Consider the following 20,880-nt stretch of genomic DNA (forward strand, 5'->3'; position numbering starts at 1 on the left):
ACCAATGAAGCAAATAAGCCACTGATTAAGGAGAGGATGAGTAACAAAAAAAAAAAAAAAAAAAGGCAGCATTAGTACTAAGAAGAGGGACACATCATTTATAGAAGACATTGAATTAAAAAATTATATTTGAAATGGAAAAATTATAATTGAAACTACGGCAGTAAATTTTAAAGTGACAGAAAATAACATACTTCTTAGCAACATCTGAATTACCAAGCTGGACCTAAGACGTGGAAAATTAGCAGTATATCAATTAGCTATAAAGAGATCGGAAATGTGATGAAAGATATACTATTTGAAAAATAACCTGAATTAGGGGGATTCAGAGCAAATTCTATCTAGCCCCTAACTTTTAAAGAACACATATTTTCAAAGTTATTTAAAATATTCAACAATGTAAAAGCTAAAAGGACATGGAAAATTCTTCAGTTGATTTTAGAAAGACAGCATAACTTTCATGCCAAAACCTAACAAAGATCAAACAAAAATAAAGACTAATTTTAATTATTTCAATGAAAACTTTAAAGTAAAATATGAATAAATAGAACCTAGTTCTGTGTAATAAGATTAATACCCCATGACCCAAGTCTATTTCAGGAAACCTGATAACATAATCAAATTACACAAACAAACAGAGGAAGAAAATCATACAATTATAACATTAGAAGTAGGAAAGGCATTTGACACATTTCATACATTCCTAAAAGAAATTCTGAATAAAATAGAAAACATAAAACACTGCTGATATATATTGACAACTATTTAAAAATCAACTAATATTAACCCAAATATTGAAACCCAAAAACATTTACAATTATAATCGGAAATTGCACAGGGAAACACACTATTATTGAACATTGATGTGAAGATTCTGGTAAATATAATCAAAGAAAAAAATAAAATTGTCTGTATAAATAACGAAAAAGAATATATAAAACTTTGATGAACCTATTATACAATTTTATACTTTGAAAACTCAAGACTCTAAGTTTAAAAATCTCTATACTCAATGTAATAATTCAACAAAGTTCTGAATGTAAGAAGCTAGAAGAAATCAATATTTATCCTCCATTTTAGCAATGAGTGAAAAACTTCTGCTTATAAGGAAGAAATAAATATTTATTCTCTATGTTAGCAATAAGTAATTTGAAAAGAAAATAACAAAAGATATTTGCAAGAGCAACAAAAATATAAAATCTTTAGAAATAAATTTAACAAGAAAGTCTCACATCTATATAAACAAAACAAATGATTGAGGAAGAGATCAAAAGAAGTTGTAATGAAAGGGAATACATTCTATTTTCTTGGATGATTTATATAACCAAAATAGAAAGTCTTAAAAATTTAACAATAAATGCAATTATAACTAAAATACCAATAATTTTAATTTAATAAAATGATATGGAAGTTCATATGAAAAAATAAATTTCCAAGAATAACGAAGAATAGTACAATAAAGGAAAAAAAGAATATCAAGAGTGGACAACATGTATTTGCCTTATAAGATATTACAAGATAAGTAATCATATCGATATTTTATTAGCATAGGAATAGGAGTAGACAAATAGATCAGTGGAAATAAATAAGTCTATATTAAATGTATATGTGTGCATACTACATATATAGGTAATAATCAAAGATACAGGTAACAATGAAAGATGCAGGTAACAATCAAAACAATAAGAGAACACATGACTCTAAAGATAGTTGCTAGCAAAATTGTGGCTACTGGACAGCGAACAACATTGTACAAAAGAAATGGACAAGGACCAGTGAGTTGGTAGACAGAAATTTTATATATATATATATATATATATGTATATGAGTATATATATGTATATGAGTATATATATATATATATTTGCACAGACATTTGTGAGAAAACTACATGATAGTCCAATACAGTTTTTTAAAAGATGGATTGTTTAGAAATAATACTGAAATAACTTGCTACATACCTAAAAGTATGAAGTTGGAACCCTTTCTTACGTCATATACAAACATTAGTTTCAGATGATTTAAACACACTTATTTAAAGAAAAGGTAAAACAAAACTTACAAAACCAATACAAGAAGACTCATTCCAAAACCTGAGATTACAAATACAAATAAGACCTTAGTGATTCGAGAGGCTGAGGCAGGAGAATCGCTTGAACCCGGGAGGTGGAAGTTGCAGTGAGCCAAGATCTCACCACTGCACTCCAGCCTGGGTGACAAGAGCGAGACTCCCTCTCAAAAAAAATAAAAACAAAAAAGACCTCAGTGCTTAAGAAAGAAAACCTAAAATGTATAGAAATATGATAGAAACATTTCACCATGTTAAAATTTTATAATATGGCAAAGATACCGTACATGAAATAAGTGATGCCCAGAGGCAAGGGGAAAAATAAAAATAAAAACGAAAATAAATTTAAAATAACATTTTGCATTAAAAACATAATACATAGAGCAGTGGCTATAACAGGCACTCAAGCTGCAGTTCACTATTGTACATTTTTATGTCGATTCCAAAACTTTCAATTTTAATAAGTGCTTGAAAACATTTCTTAATAGTAAAATATTCTCTGTGTTTTTCATTCTAAACTCCCAAACCAGTAGCATATTGTCTCATCAAGCAGTAAAGAAACCTTGTTATTATTTCAATTTTCCTTCCTTTTTAAAAAATTCTTGCCTTTACTAGAATTGCAGCTCTCCACTGAGGACATAATGATCGAAATAGCAAGTTATCAAATGGGGTTAAATGCAATGTAAAAGCAGGATGGGTGTGGTCCCAGTTGCCAGACAATGAGATGCAAAATGACGAGTTTTTATGATCCACATCATCTTCTGATCTAGGCATCCAGCCAGTGGTCTACATCATATTCAAAAGGAAATTAAATTTTCATGAGCAAAAAGTTGTTATATCAAAGATATTCTTCCAAAAATAAGGATTAATTGGACGCCAAGAGAGATACAGGTAATCATCAAAACAGGAAGAGAACACATGGCTCTAAAGATAGTTGCTAGCAAAACTGTGGCTACTGGACAGTGAAGAACATAGCACAAGGGAAATGGACAAGGACCAGTGAGTTGGTAGACAGAAATGAAATCAGGAATATAGCAAAGTCACTATAGGAAGCGAGTATTTGCTGCTATGTAGAGCAGAACTATATCTATCTGACAAATTCAAAGTGCTGTTTATGAAGTTGTATTTATATAAACTAGATTTAGCAATAAGATAACTAAACATTTTCTGAGGCAACTAATACGTTTTCAATTAAACCACAAACCTTACTTATTCACAGATAGGAGCTAAAAGTATAGATTCTGGAGCCAAACTAAAGGCTTCCTGTAGTCTAATTTCAGATTTTCTGCTTATTTGTTGTGACCCTAGGTATTGTTCTTAACTTCATTATGCCTCACTTTTCTTATCGGTTCATTAGGGGGTTAATAATAGTACCTACCTCATAGGTTTGTTGTGAGGATTAATTGTGTGTGTGTGTATATATATATATATATGACTTAGAACAATCACTGGCAACATATAAGTACTAGTAGGTGTTAGCTATTATGATTATCTTCTATTCAGTCAGCAAAATATATTTATTGAGTGTCTACTATACTCCGGATGCTATCTTAGCACTTAGAATAAAAATAGTAATCAGAAACATAGTCTTAACTTCAAGTAGTTCAATAAGAAGATGAACAAGTTACCAACAATTGCAAGTCATTGTAAAACAGCTCCTATTAGATATATGCAGTCTCCTGAGGAAATAAAGGGAGCAGCATTGCTCAATGAAACTAAAAAGTCAACAGAAACCCAATTCTAGATATGACTATTGAGATGAGTCTTAAAGAATGGAGGAAAAGTGAAGAGCACAGCTTGTGCAAGTGATGAGAGAATGAAGCATTAATATGTTAAAAGGAGAATTACAACTCATTTTTGCAACAGCTGGAGCTAAAGTCAGGGCAAGGGAGAGGAATGTGGTGAGGTGGCTGTGGTCAGGTCAGTGAAATGACACGGGAAAGAGAGGAAAAAAAAATTGTATGCTTGGGAATTTCAACATGACCCTAAAAGGCTTTTAAGTAAGGGAGTGACATGCTCAGTCACCCCTGTACTCCAAGTCCAGGTTGGCCTGGGGAGAGTGACACTGGAGGCTGAGAGGCCACTTTGGATGCCATCACAGTAATTCAGGAAGAACATTCTAAAGCAATGTCAGGAAGGGGAAGGAAAAACATACAACAATAAAGGAAATTGATCTTTAATACTTGGTTTCTAATTTGGTGTAGGAATTTGGGGAAACAAAGGAATTTACAATAACTTTCCAGCTCTTGTAGTTTCCAGCCCCTGCAGCTGGAAAGCTGGTGCAGCTATTCTTTAAAATAGAAACAAGAACAGATTGGCAGGAAAGTCCAGCATGAGGTATGTCATATGTGGGTTGTCTGTGGGACATCCAAGAAAACATTTTTAGTATGCAGCTAGGCTTCGCACCTGAGTCCCAGGAGAGATATTTGGGCTAGAGATATAAAACTGTGTGCCATCAGAACCTGGGCTATATATTATCCTATACCCTCAGGGAGAGTACACAAAATCAGAAGAGCAGAAGGCTGTGGATCATGAATTTTTTTTTTACTTTAAAAATATCTGTGGAGAAAATTCTAAAGTTAGATTTAGACCAATATTTTAACACATGACATATTTTCTCATATCTAAATAAGAAAAACATTAGTGCAACAAATTAGGTGTGTTCTGAAAGATGCTAAAACATTAACATGGCAAATATTTGCTTTTTGACATGCAAACAGCAAAGAGTAATCTTTAGATTTATGATTTTATTTATTCAGTTCTACAACTGTATATCAAAAATAAGGAGATAATATAAAATCTTAATTAAAGCAAGAATGTATTCACCAATTCAAATATGAAAACTGTGTTTCAGTGTATGTATTTCTCAAATCAGTCAAATACTAAAGATAACGTGCAACTGAAGAGCAAAGACCAAGTGGATAATTGAATCAGTGTATCGAGTCATATGAAATTTTTTTTTTTTGAGACGGAGTTTTGCTCTTCTTGCCCAGGCTGGAGTGCAATGGTGCAATCTAGGCTCACTGCAACCTCTGCCTCCCGGGTTCAAGCAATTCTCCTGCCTCAGCCTCCCCAGCAGCTGGGACTACAGGCATGCACCAGCATGCTCAGCTAATTTTTGTATTTTTAGTAAAGATGGGGTTTCACCATGTTGCCCAGGCTGGTCTTGAACTCCTGACCTCAGGTGATCCGCCCACCTCAGCCCCCTAAAGTGCTGGGATTACAGGCAGGAGCCACCACACCCGGCCACATGAAATATTTTTAAACAAATTAAATGTGACTTTTATATATTTCACAGGATAAAATGGGTGGAGGCATACTAAATTACAAAAGATTCCTAGTTTAAGCATTCTCGCCACAGAATAAACTTTCAGTTAAGATTTTTTTTCCTGGGAGAACCACTAATATATTTCAACTAGATCACCAACCTAAGTATACATGTAATGCATTGTATAAATATCCTTTAATGATTCCCTCAATATTCTATATCTCATTACTGGAGACGGAACTTTTCACCCCAAACAATATTCAATCATTTAATCCTTGGAAGAAGATTAAAAACTGTCAGAAACAAACAAAATCCACATTATCATCAGAAACTAACAGATGCACTTTAGCAAAAGTAAACTGTCCCTTGACCTCCACAACAACATTTTACTTATGGAAACTGTGACATCTGGTTCTTTTATAATTCATAACCCTCTTCTGCTTAAAGTGTTAGAATAATATGTATTTATATTACAATACAAGAAAGTAGTCAATGTGCTCCACATTTCACCAGCATGTGATTTAAAAATAAAAAGGGAGAAATAAAAAAAAAGGGAAGAAAGAAAAAGGAGAAAGAATGAATAAATGAAAAGATGGAAAAAAAAGGTCATGTTTATATCAATGCTCAAATTACAAGGGCTGAGCCCCATCTACTGATTGTATTTCCATCACTGATTCAGAGGGTATATTAGACCATTCTTGCATTGCTATAAATAAATACCTGAGACTGGGTAATTTATAAGAAAAGACGTTTAATTGGCTCACAGTTTTACAAGCTCTACAGGAAGCACAGCAGCATCTGCTTATGGGGAGGTCTCAGGAAGCTTCCAATCATGACAGAAGGCAAAACAAGAGCAGGCACGTCACATGGCAGAAGAAGGAGCAAGACAGGGAGAGAGTGGACGGGGAGGTGCCACACACTTTTAAATGACCAGATCTCACCAGAACTCAGAGTGAGAGTTCACCTAACACCAAGGAGATGGCCCAAGCCATTAACCAGGGATCCACCCCCATGATCTAAACACCTCCTAGCAGGCCCCACCTCCGACAACAGGGATTGCAATTTAACATGAGATTTGGGCAGGACATACAAACCATATCAGAGGGTCTCTGTGTTTCTTGAAGCCCTCATAGGGATGTCTCATTTTGCTCACAAACCAATCTGCCAGCTACAGTTACCAGATAGCATCTGTTCACTTTTCCTCTTTTGTTCCAGTATGTCCCTTTGGGTAACCACAGCAAAATACTCTTTGTAAGAATGCCAAGTCCATGCCAAGGGCATTCTCCCCTTCTGCTTCTAAAGTCCCCTGTCCAAATTCAGCTTCTGTGAAAGAAGGTTTAAAAAAAAAAAAAAAAAAAAGGCCTTTTCACCTGCAAACCTTATTTTGTCACCTAGACAACACAGCAGTGTTGTGTCTGCTCAGAGCCCACACAGTCTTTACAGAAAACCAGTTTATTAGGTTGCTGTCTCACTACTCCCTTCCTGTAGGCAACCAAACCCCATGTACAGGACGGAGTTAGGAAGAAATTCCGAAGTTTGTCATGTCTTCCCCTCCATCACTTAATCTCTTGAAGCTGCCTCTGCTGCCAAGAGCCTGGTGCACACACACAGACATATGTCCATAAAACCCACCCTTAGTCACAAAATGAAAGCTCCATATGCTTCAAACTGTGCAAGTTGCAAACTTTGGGATTATTAAGTGTGTCATTTAGAAAATAAAACAGATTATTATAATTTCCCTTGAAAATACATAAACAGACAAAGCCAAACATGATGATGTACTAAAGCTGCTGCATGAACATGCCGAGGAACATAGCTGGTCCTCTGCATGAAGGCAGTAGGGGGCCTTTGAAAATGCAAGGCTAACTGATACAGGATAGGATTATATTGTGCAAAACACCAAAATCATACTCAGCACCAAATTTCTTATATTAAAGATTATAGAACAGCATTTGGGATTTTACCACATTTTTTGAAATGAAGCTGTTAACCATTCATGCTACACCTAAATTTATTGAAAAATATAAATCACAGGTTTTTTAGGGGTAGCCCTAGATATAATGATGCTCCAGTTCTGTAAAAGTGATTTTGAATGGTATCTACAAATACATAAAAGCACATCCCTTCCTGAATTAAAGCTTTACATTTTTTTGTGTCAGTAGATAATTAAGTTGCCTGAAAGCCTGAAATATTTAGCCATTAACACCATTCTGATGAAAACAGTTTTCAAGTAATTTCATTAATCCTTTTTATATCATTAGTTAATATTTCTCTTATCTTTTATTTAAAAATAATAATAATAAGACTTTCTCTCCTAAGTGAATAGTATTACCCTTTATAATCTTAGAGCTTTATTAAAGGCCGAGACAGAGGAAATAGAAAAGTAAACAATGGCTCATTCAAAATAAGTTACATTAAAAAAAAGTATGAAATGCAAGAATTAATTATGATGCTGAATAACTAAGGTCCTGTATAAGAAAGAAAAGAAAAATGGTAGCGAGTTAAAGCATTCTTTCAAATGCTTTACAAAGCAAGCTGTTAAGACAGAATATTTTGAAGAGAAAGAATGTAAGTGTACTTCTTTGATTCTAGACTCCTCATTTGTACAATTAAATGTTGGCACTTTAATTTTGCTTGTTCAGCCTTTCATGTTTGTATGCATATATGCATGTACATTTTAGGTAATAATATAAGGCTATTAAAATGCTAGTAGAGTTCACTTCTTTCTCTTTAAAATTGTGTGTCTTAACAGGTTGTTTTATAAAATATTTATAACAATGCTTTAATTTATCCCATTTTCCTTCCTTTTCGTCACATTTATATATAGTAGAGTGTATGTGTATATAAATACATCTACATATCTATAATAATTCTCAAGACAAATTTTATGTATACTGATAAAAAGAAAATCTCTGAATACTGCTCAGTCTTAAGAAGCTCATTTTCATCTCTTAATTTACAGTCTAGCTTATCTTCGTCTTTATGTAAAATTTCAAATATATACAATAACAGAGAAGAAAATAAAAGAACTTCCATGTGCTTATCATTTAGAAATCATTTTAATAACTACATGTATAGTCCTAGTCCCAACGGTTTTGTTCATTAGAAATATGTCAGGTTCCCACAAAGTTCAATGCTCCACAGAGCATTCATCTCCCTTCTGGTTTCCCTCTTACCTCTATCTTTCTTTCTACCTTATATTCTTCCCTTACAACTTAGCTTTTCTCTTATTCTGTCTGTTCCTGTTAAAGTTAAGACCAAAAAATAATAATAAGTATGCAAATAGAAAGAGAAAAAGAATAATGGGCTAGAACCTGCCTCCGTCAGGTCTTTTTTATTTGTCACTTTCAGCACACTTAGAGCTTACATATCACCTAGACACACAAGGGACTGTTGTTCCAGCTTTCTTCTCCTCTGACATTCCTGTTTTACCTGCCAGAACCTGTTATTAAAAATAATAATGCCATGGTTGCTTTTACAAAAATGAGTATTTCAGATTCACAGATATTAGACATAATATTCACAAACATTAATTAGTATGAGTTGCTCTTCTACTAAAATTTAGCTCAGGAAATGGAGCTCTGAGAGAACAGAATATTGTACTGCTGATGGAAGTGGGGATTAAAACTAGATGGTGTGATAGTGGGCAGCACTGTGGAGCAGGGGAAGATGTTGGGTTCTACGCCCTCTTGTGAGTTCTAGGGGCAACATTCATGAGACAGCTGGGTTCCTGAGAACATTGTGCAGAAAAGAAGATCAGTTTTACTGCATTTCAAAATTTACTTTAGGGCTGGCCTTGAACAGAGAAAAGGAGAGCCCTGATTTAAGCACCTAGAACTCAATGCAACTGGTGTTAAACCTTAACTGCATCATAATTAACTGGGCATCTGTGATATAGTCTGAATGCCAAATCAGCAACATAAGATTATGATTGTGGGTGAAAAGCTCTGCAAGATGACTTAGAAAAAAACACATTAACATAATTAGATGTTTATGTTATATAAGCTGCCTATATGAAATATACTTTCATTATTGCTAAATTTTAGGGAATATTATGGTATTGTTCAATTGTTCTTGTATTTAACAATATATACTCAAAGATTTATGAATGATGTGAAATGTCTGGGATTTACTTCAGTATAATCAGAGAAAATGAGAGGAGTGTGAAAAAAAAAGAAATAAGAATGCCATGAGTTGGTCATTGTCAAAGCTGAGTGACAGAAACATGGGAATTCATTTCATTGTCCTCTCCACATGTGTTTCAGACTTTACGTAATAAAGATGTAATATAAATAATAGATTACAAAATTGTGTATATGTATATAAATATGCATATTTTGCTTATGTACACAGATATAACTCATTTTATTATACTTCACTTTATTGCACTTTACAGAAACTGTTTTTTACAGATTAAAAGTCTGTGGCAGCCCTGTGTTGAGCAAGTCTATCAGCGCCATTTTCCTAAAAGCATGTACTCACTTTGCATCTCTTTACCACATTATGCTAATTCTCACAATATTTTAAATGATTTCATTATTATTATATCTGTTATGGTGATCTGTGACTAGAAATTTTTGATGTAACAATTGTAGTCATTTGGGGGCACCATGAACTGTGCCCACGTAAGACTGTGAACTTAATCAATGAACGACATGTCTATTCTGATTACTCTGACCATTCCTCCAACTCCATCCCTCTCCTCGGACTTCCCTATTTCCCGAGACACAACAATATTGAAATTAGTCCAATTAAGAAGCCTACAATGACCTCTAAGTGTTTAAGAGAAAGGGTCACTGTCTCTCACTTGAAATCAAAAGCTACAAATGATTAAGCTTAGTGAGAAAGGCATGTTGAAAGCCAAGAGGCCAAACGCTAGGCGTATTGTGGCAAACAGCTAAACAAGTTGTGAATGCAAAGGAAAAGTTCTTGAAGGAAATTAAAAGTGCTACTCCAGTGAGCACATGAATGATAAGAAGGTAAAACAGTCTTATTTGAGTGGTCTGAATAGAAGATCAAACCAGCCACAATATTCCTTTAAGCCAAAGCGTAATCCAGAGAATGGCCCTGATTCTCTCCAATTCATGAAGGTTGAGAAGTGTGACAAAGCTACAGAAGAAAAGTTGGAAGATAGCAGAGGTGGCTTCATGAGGTTTAAGGAAAGAAACCATCTCCGTGACATAAAAGTGCAAGGTGAAGCACCAAGTACTGATATGGAAGCTGCAGCAAGTAATCCAGAATATCTAGCTAAGATAATTGATGAAGGTAGCTGCACTATACAACAGATTCTCAATGCAGATGAAACTGACGTGTATTGGAAGGAAATGCCATTAGGAGTTTCATAGACAGAGAAGTCAATGCCTGGCTTCAAAGCTTCAAAGGACAGGCTGACTCTTTTGTTAGGGGCTAATGCAGCTTTGACATTATGTGGAAGCCAACACTCATTTACCATTCTAAAAATCGAGGGTCCTTAAGAATTATACTAAATCTAATCTGCCTATGTTCTATAAATGGAACAAAAAAGCCAGAATGACAGCACATCTGTTTACAGAATGGTTTACTAAATATTTTAAACCCACTGTGGAGACCTACTGCTCAGAAAAAAAAAAAAAAATCCTTTCAAAAGTTACTGCTCATTGACAATGCACCTGATCACCAAGAACTCTGATGGAGATGTACAAGGAGATTTATGTTGTTTTCATATCTGCTAAGACAATATCCATTCTACAATCCACAGATCAAGGAATAATTTTGATTTCAAGTCTTATTATTTAAAAAATACATTTCTTAAGACTATAGCTTCCATAAATAGTGATTCCTTTGATGGATCTGGGCAAAGCAAATTGAAAACTTTCTGGAAAGAATTTGCCATTCTATATGCCATTAAGAACATTTGTGATTTACGGGAGGAGGTCAAAATATCAACATTAACAGGAGTTTGGGAGAAGTTTATTCCAACCTTCATGGACTATTTTGCTGAGATCAAGACCTCAGAGGAACAAGTAACTGCAGAGGTGGTAGAAATAGTAAGAGAACTAGAAGTGGAGCCTGAAGATGCAACTGAATTACCGCAATCTGATGATAAAACTTTAAACAAATGAAAATTTGCTTCTCATTGATGAGCAAAGAAAGTGGTTTCTTGAAGTAAAATCTATTCCTGGTGAAGATGCTGTGAACATTGTTGAAATGACAGCAAAGGATTTGGAGTATTACATAAACTTAAATGAAAAGGCAGTGGCAGGGTTTGAGAGGGTTGACTTCAATTTTGAAAGTTTTAATTTGGTTAAAAGCTATCAAAAAGCAACACATGCTGCAGAGAAATCTTTCACAAAAGGAAGAGTCAATTGATGAGAAAAAAATTCATTGTCTTATTTAAGAGTTTGCCTCAGCCCGGTGGCTCATGTCTGTAATCCCAGCACTTTGGGAGGCCGAGGCGGGCGGATCACGAGGTCCGAAGATCAAGACCATCTTGGCTAATACGGTGAAACCCCATCTCTACCAAAAATACAAAAAATTAGCTGGGCGTGGTGGCAGGTGCCTGTAGTCCCAGCTACTCAGGAGGCTAAGGCAGGAGAATGGCGTGAACCCGGAGGCGGAGCTTGCAGTGAGCCGAGATTGTGCCACTGCACTCCAGCCTGAGCAACAGATCGAGACTCCATCTCAAAAAAAAAAAAAAAAAAAAAAAGAATTTGCCTCAGCCACTCCAGCTTTCAGCAACCAACACCCTGATTGGTCAGTAGCCATCAACATTGAAGAAGGACCCTCCAGCCACAAAGAGAATTATGACTTGCTGGAGGCCCAGATGATCATGAGCATTTTTTAGCAGTAAAGTAGTTTTAAATTAAAATAGGTATATTTTTGGACATAATGCTATAAATATAGTATAAACGTAACTTTTGTATGCCCTGGGATGCCAAAAAACTTGCGTGACTCACTTTATTGGGATATTTGCTTTAATACAGTGCTCTAGAACAAACCTGAATATATGTATTCTTCCATTAATCAATCAGGCAAGCTTAGTATGCTATCTAGTATTTTCAACAGAAATATTTCTCTTTCTTCACCAAAAATAAGTAGCTGTGGAAAGAACAGAATTGTTTGATAGGAGTTAATGAACTTGCATTTGCTGTACCAAGAGACAACATTGGTATCAAACCCATGAATATAAAATGCTGAAGCAGAAGGTTCACAGCTGTGAAAAGGAAACCTTTCTAACCAGACCACCAAAGGGGAAAAATTGCTGCTTCTTGATAGATGAGAGATGAAACAACCAAATTGGCTATTCTGAACACTGCCAATTATTCCTGAAAGATAGCCCATGTCAGATAAACATCCTTAGTAAACATTAGGGAGTGGTGTTATGGTGGTAAAGTAACATTGGTATTTGGTTAAGACAAAAAAAGGAATAAAGGAAATATTAACCAGATAGAATTTTGCCTTTTGGACTATGTACAGGATATGCAATATCCATTGAAGAAGGATTTACCATCCTCAAAGAACTCAGAGGTCCCTAGCATCATTTTATGCAAATCAGTTTCTTTGCTCCATTTATTTTATAATACATTGCAAAAGTTATATGCTTCTTCTATTGAAGCAAATATTCATATTTTAAAATAATGCATCTTGGAATCAGTAACCAGTATATTGAAAGAATACCTTCTTTCACAGTAGGAGTTGCTTATACTTATGTTGAGGATAAATTTTCTTTAAGAATAAAAATCACGAATATTATCTGTATAAGCACTGCTTTTATTCTCACCCTATTTTGTAGGTGTGGCAGGCAACAATTCAAAGGTTACTACCAGGTTGTAAATCCTTGTTCTTTGGTTCTTGTTAGTATTAACCGAAAAAGATCTGTCTCATCACATGAAAGAAGTACCAATAGGGCTGGCATGTACAAAAACCTTTCTCTCCTACAAGTTAGCAACAAATTTATATACACTGGCATTTTAATGGCTCTGGAAAATTTTATCCATCAATCTTTCAAAACCTAGTGAAGATAAAATAATCTTCTAACTTCCAACTGGAATTAGCTGTATCTAAAAGAAGGAAGGAAAGAAGAAAAGAAAGAAAGGAAGGAAGAGAGGAGGGAGGGAGGGAGAGGGGAAAGGAGGTTGAGGAGAGAAAAGAAAGGGAGGAAAGAAAGGAAAAAAGTAAACCTGTGAAAGTGTATGTTTTGGAGTACTTGATACTGAATACATTAGTAGTAAGCTATTGATTGGAATTAACAAGATGGTAAAATGGGAGTTTTCTGCCATCATCACCCTGCAAAAGTATCAATTTCGACTACCACCAGTGGATGACAGTAACTGTGGGATTTGGGTGTCCCCCAAAGAAGTTCCACCAGACTGTTGGAGCACAAAAATCTGAAAATAGATGCATTAAAAAAAGGTAAAAAATAATTCATTTTTACCTGCAGCACCTCACCCCAAGGCAGCATGGCTCAATGCCAAGATAACCTCCCCTGGGATCTGCCCACAGGGAAAAGTGACAGTGTGACGAGTGAGCACCTGGTTCCCTCAGCTATGCAGAACACTGCCCAAGAGATCCGTTATCTTTCTCACTTACCCAAAATACTAAGATGATCAGCATGGATGAGTGAATGGCTAAGAGAGTCTGGGAGCAGGGAAAAGAGGTCATATTCCTTACTAACCAATCTGTGGACAACCACCCAAAACCACTTGGGATATCTGGCATGTGTACACCTCCTAACTAGCCTACAGACACCCTCAATGGTCCACACACCTTACACCCCTAACTCATAGCCTCCTCTCCACACAACACCCAGGTGGTGAGTATGAGTTTTGCAGACAGTTTATGACCACATGCAGCCAGCTGGCTTAACTGTGTGGAATCAGGAGAAGGCATACAAACTCAAGCATGTCAATGCATCACCCTGGGGGAAAAAAAATGAAAGACTATCAGCACTTGGCTTGGCCTTCTTGGATCAAGAAAAGTCACAGAATCTTAACAATTCTCCCCCTGTCTAAAGAAGGCACAAGAGGAGTTGAGTAGGCACTTTCATAGAAAATGCCTAAGTACCTCAGAATCCCTATTCTGGCTGACTAATTAATATGTTGCTCTCACAGAACTCTAATATGAAGGATAAAAACAAAAGTATTTTAAAATAACTGTAGGTATAATAATTTGTTAAAAAATTCATGATATTAAAGGGATATAAATTTTGACATTAAAAATCTAAACTGAGGAAGGGAGTTTAAAAGTGCAGTTTCATATGCAATTAAAATTCTGTTATCACCTAAAACTGTAAGACTTATAACTTATAGACTATTATAATGATAAAGTATTTTACAAAATCCTCATGGAAATTACAAAGCAAAAAATTATCATAGATACACTAAGATAAAGAGAAAAGAATCAAAGCATACCATTACAGAAAATTACAAAATCACAAAGGCAGCAAAAATGGTGTAAAAGAAAACAAAGAATATGTAACTCAACCATAAAAATAATCAACAAAATGATTATAGTAAGTCCTTGCCCATCAGTGATTACCGTGAATGTAATTGGATCAAATTCTCAAAAGACAGGGTGGCATAATGGATTTTTTAGAAAAGAAACAACTGTATGTTGCCTACAAGATACTTCAGCTTTAAGAAAACAAAGTGAAGCAATGAAATTTCATGCAAATGGAAACAAAAAAAGAGCAGGGGTAATTATATAAGACAAAACAGACTTTAAGTTAGAAACTGTAACAAGTGATAAAGAAGGTCATTATATAAAGATAAAGAAGTAAACTCAGGCTGGGTACGGTGGCTCATGCCTGTAATCCCAGCACTTTGGGAAGCCGAGGTAGGCGGATCACCTGAGGTTGGGAGTTTGAGACCAGCCTGACCGCCATGGAGAAACCCCATCTCTAATAAAAATACAAAATTAGCCAGGCTTGGTGGTACATGCCTGTAATCCCAGCTACTTGGGAGGCTGAGGCAGGAGAATCGCTTGAACCTGGGAGGCGGAGGTTGCAGTGAGCCAAGATTGCACCATGGCACTCCAGCCTGAGCAACAAGAGCAAAACCCCGTCTCAAAATAAAATAAAATAAAATAAGTAAATTCATCAATAGGATAAAGCATTGTAAATATATATATGCACCCAATATTACAGCACCTAAATATATAAATCAAATATTAACAAAACTGAAGGGAGAAATGAACAGCAATACAATATTAGTAGGAAACATTAATTCCTCACTTTCAACAACGGACAGATTATCCAGAAAGAAAAATCAATAAGGAAACATTAGACTTGAACTACACTTTAAACCGAGTGGACCTCACAGACACATACAGAATATTCCATCCAACAGCAGCAGAATACACCTTGTTTTCAAGAACATGCTAAACATTCTCAAAGACAGATAATATATGTTGGGCCACAAAACAAGCCTTAACAAATTTAAGAAGGTTAGAATAATAATTATCTTTTCCAACCACAATAATATGAAACTAGAAATCAATACCAAGAAGAAAACTGGAAAACTCACAAATATGTAGAAATTAGTCAACATACCCCTGAACAACCAATGATCCAAAACTAAATTTTAAAAAATGTTAAAATGTCTTGAGGCAAAAAAAATTAAAAACAACATACCAAAATTTACGAGATACAGCAAAAGCAGTTATAAGAGGGAAGTTTACAGGGATAAATGCCTACATGAATGAAAAAGAAAGATCTCAAATAAACAACCTAACTTTACAACTTCAGGAATTTTTTAAAAAGTAAGTAAACTAAGCATAGAGTTTGTATAAAGAAGGAAATAGCACAGATCAGAACAGAAATAAATAGACACTAGAAAACAATAAAAAAGATCAATGAAACTGAGGTTGGTTTTTTGAAAAAATAAACAAAATCAACAAATATTTAGCCAGACTAAGAAAACAGGAGATAAGACTCAAATAAAGGACAAAATCAGAACTCAGAGATGAAACATTACAACTGGTACCACAGAAATACAAATAATCAGAATATTATAAACAATAACATGCCAACAAATTGGATAAGCTAGAGGAAATGGATAACTTCCTAGATATATACAATCTACCAAGACTAAATCATGAATAGGAAAACTGAGCAAACCAATATGAGTAAGGAGACTGAATAAGCAAACCAATAATGAGTAAGGAGATTGAGTCAGTAATCAAAAACCTCCCAAAAAAGAAAAAGCCAGGATCCGATAGCTTCACTGGTAAAGTCTACAAAATATTTAAAGAAGAATTAACATCAATCATTCTCCAGCTCTTCTAAACAACCAAAGAGGAGGGAATACTTACAAACTCATTTTTCTTTTTTTTTTTCTTTGAGACAGGGTCTCACTCTGTCACCCAGGCTGGAGTGCAGTGGCGTGATCTCAGCTTGCTGCAACCTCTGCCTCCTGGGCTGAAGCAATCCTCCCACCTCAGCCCCCCGAGTAGCTGAGACTACAGCACATGCCACCAGGCCTTGATTATATATATATATATATAGTTTGTTTGTTTGTTTGTTTGAGACTGAGTTTCTCTCTATTGCCCAGGATGGAGTGCAGTGGTGCAATCTCAGCTCACTGCAACCTCCACCTCCCAGGTTCAAGCGATTCTCCTGCCTCAGCCTCTCAAGTAGCTGGGACTGCCCCACACCATGCCCGCCTAACTTTTGTACTTTTAGTAGAGACAGGGTTTCACCACATTGGCCAGGCTGGTCTCAAACTCCTGACCTCAGGCAATCTGCCCACCTCGGCCTTTCAAAGTGCTGGCATTACAGGCATAAGCCAGCATGCCTGGCCATTTTTTTGTATTTTTAATAGAGACGGGTTTCACCATGTTGCCCAGGGTGGTCTCAAACTCCTGGGCTCAAGCAATCTGCCTGCCTTGACTTCCCAAAGTACTATGATTACAGGTGTGAGCCACTGTGCTGGGCCCAAATTCATTTTTCTAAGGCCAACTTTACCTTGATACCAAAGACAGCTGAGGGCACTACAAAAAAAAAAAAAAAAAAAAAAAAAAAGTTACACGTCAACATCACTGATGAATCTAGATGCAAAACTCCTCAATAGAATACTGGCAAACTGAATGCAACAGCACATTATAAGTATAATATACCTTCAGCAAGTAGAATTTATCCCTGGGATGCAAGGATAGTACATTTGTACATCTCTAAATGTGACACACCACATTAAAAGAATGAATAATAAAAATCATTTGATCATCTCAAAAGATGCAGAGAAAGTATTTGACAAAATTCAACATTTTTTCATAATACAAACTCAACTAATTAGGAATAGAAGTAACATACCTCAGCACAAGAAATACCATATATGACAAACCACCAGCTTACATCAAAAGTAAAAAAAAAAAAAAAACACAGCATACTCAAGAGTAAAAAGCTGAAAGCCTTTCTTCTAAGATCAGGAATGAGACAAGAATGCCCCCTCTACCACTTCTATTCAACATGGCACTAGAAGTCCTAGCCAGAGCAATTAGACAAGAAAAATCAATAAAAGCCAACCAAATAAAAAAAATAAGTAAAATTGTTTCTGCGTGTTAGTCCATTTGGGTTGTTGAAACAAAATATTATAAACTGGGTAGCTTAAAAACAGTAGAAGTTTATTTTACGTAGTTATGGAGACTGGAAAGTCCAAGATCAAGGCAGATTTTTGTCACTCATGAGAGTCAGCTTCCTCATAAATGGCATCAGGTTGCCGTGTCATCATGTGGTGGAAGAGGTGAAGGGTCTCTTTAGGGCCTCTTTAATAAGGGTACTAATGCCATTAATGAGGGCTCTGTCCCCATGACCTAATTAGTCCTTTAAGGCCCACATCCTAATACGTACCACCATGCTGAGGTGAGGATTTCAATATATAAGTTATGAGGGAACATAAACATTCAGACTATAGTACCTGTTTGTAAATGGCATAATCTCACATAAAGTAAACTCGGAAACAAATTCAGTAAAGTTGAAGGCCACAAAATCAACATTCAAAAAATTTGTTGCATTCTGTACACTAATGTCCCAAAAAGAAATTAAGGAAACAGTCACATTTACATTACCATCAAAAAGAATAAAACAAGAATTTAACCAAGGAGGTAAAAGATGTGTACATTGAAAATGTTTGCAAACCCCATATCCAATAACAGTTGAACATCTACAATATATAAGAAAATCACAAAATTCAAAGCAAAAAAAGACATATAACCAGATCAGAAAATGGACAAAATACCAGAATAAACATTTTCCCAAAGAAGACATATGAATAGCCAACAAGTAAATTAAAAGATGTTCAAAATTAAAAGATGTTCAACATCACTAATCATCAAGGAAATGTAAATCAGAACAACAATGATATGTATCACCTCACACCTGTTAAGACGGCTTTCATTAAAAAGTCAAAAGATAACAAGCATGGGTTAGGGTCTGGAGAAAAGGAAACTCTTACACATTATTGGTAGAAATGTATAAGCTCATACAGCTCTCATGGAAAACATTATGGAGGTTCCTCAACTAATTAAAAATAAAACTACATCCATTAACTCGTCATTACCAACATGGTACATGTATACATATGTAACAAACCTGCACGTTGTGCACATGTACCCTAAAACTTAAAGTATAATAATAATAATAAAAATATTTAATAGGTTAAAAAAATAAAATAAAACTACAATATAATCCATCATTTCTACTTCTGGGTATATATCTAAAGGAAGTAAGATCACTATCTTGAAGAGATATCTGAAGTCCTATGTTCATTGCAGCGTTATTCCTAATTGCCAAGATATGGGGGAAAAAAACAAAGTGTCTATTGATGAATGGATAAAGAAAATATGGTATGCGTATATACGCAAACACACACACAAACACACAATGGAATGTTATTTAGCCTTAACAAAGAAGGAAATGTTGCAATGTGTGACAACACGGATGAATCTGGAGGAAATTATGATAAGTGAAATAAGCCAGGAACAGAAAGACAAATGATGCATGATCTAACTTATATGTGGAATCTAAAAAAGTCAAATTCACAGAAATAGAGAAGGGTGGTTATCAAGAATTGGAGATGGGGATAAAGAGGGAGAGGCTGATCAAAGTATATAAATTTTCAGTTATAAAATAAATAAGTCCTGGAGATCTAACGTACAGCTTGATGTTTATAGTTAATAATAATGTATTTTTTTACTTGCAATTTGCTAAGAGAGTAGCTCTTATGTATTCTCAATACACACATTGAAAAAAGTGGTAACTATGTGCTGTGATGAATGTTAATTGGCTTAATTGTGGTAATCATTTCACAATGTATACATATATCAAAACATTACTTTGTACACCTTAAATATATACAATATTTACTTGTCAGTCATACCTCCACAAAGCTGAGGAAATTTTTTTAAATAGTCTGTTCACCAAAAGCAATTGCAACAAAAATAAAAATTGACAAATGGGACTTAATTAAAGAGTTTCCGCAGGGTAAAAGAAACTGTCAACAGAGTAAACTATCAACAGACAACCTACAGAATGGGAGAAAACATTTGCAAACTATGCATTCAACAAAGGTCTAGTATTCAGAATCTGTAAGGAACTTAACAAGCAAAAAATTAATAACTCCATCAAAAAGTGGGAAAAGGACATGAATAGACTTCTCACCTCTCCTTTTCAAAAGGAAACATACAAGCAGCTAACAACCATACGAAAAATTGCTCAATATCACTAATCATTAGAGAAATGCAAATAAAAACCACAATGAGATACCATCTCTCACCAGTCAGAATGGCTATTATTAAAAAGTCAAAAAATAACAGATGCTGATGAGGTTGCCGAGAACTGGAAACACTTATACATTGCTGATGGAAATGTAAATTAGTTCAGTGATTGTGGAAAGCAGCGTGGTGATTTCTCAAAGAACTCAAAACAGAGTTACTGTTTGACCCAACAGTCTCATTATTGGGTATATACTCAAAGGAATATAAACAGTTCTACCATAAAGACACATACACACATATCTTCATCAGAGCATTATTCACAATCACAAAGTCATGGAATCAACCTAAATGCCTATCAACAGTAGACTAGATAAAGAAAATGTAGTACATATATACCATGGAATACTATGCAGCCATAAAAAGAACAAGAGCATGTCCTTTGCACAGCATGGATGGTGCTGGAGGCCATAATCCTAAGCAAACAAACGCAAGAACAGAAAACCAAATACTACATGTTCTCACTTATAAGTGGGAGCTAAGCACTAAGTACATATGGACACAAAGAAGGGAACAGCAGACACCAGGACCTACTTGAGGGTGGAAGGAAGGAGGAGGGAGAAGATCGAAAAACAATGTATCTGGTACTATGCGTATTACTGGAGTGAAAAAATAATCTGTACACTAAACCCCTGTGACACAGGTTTACTTATGTAACAAACCTCGATGTGTACCCCTGAACCTAAAATAAAAGTTAAAAAATAAGTCTGTTTATTGATCAGTATTTCCTTCAGAAAATAATATGTGTGTTTGTGCACATGCACCTGTTTGTGTGTGTGTGTGTGTGTGTGTGTGTGTG

At 35.2% G+C, this 20,880-nt stretch overlaps 1 protein-coding gene across 9 annotated transcripts in view; it reads right to left on the reverse strand.

Annotated features, from left to right (window-relative positions):
• Positions 1 to 20,880, reverse strand: part of MARCHF1 (membrane associated ring-CH-type finger 1) — an 857,900-nt gene that overhangs the window by 802,697 nt on the left and 34,323 nt on the right.

Source organism: Pongo abelii, chromosome 3 (genome assembly GCF_028885655.2).
Source record: "Pongo abelii isolate AG06213 chromosome 3, NHGRI_mPonAbe1-v2.0_pri, whole genome shotgun sequence".
NCBI lineage: Eukaryota > Metazoa > Chordata > Mammalia > Primates > Hominidae > Pongo > Pongo abelii.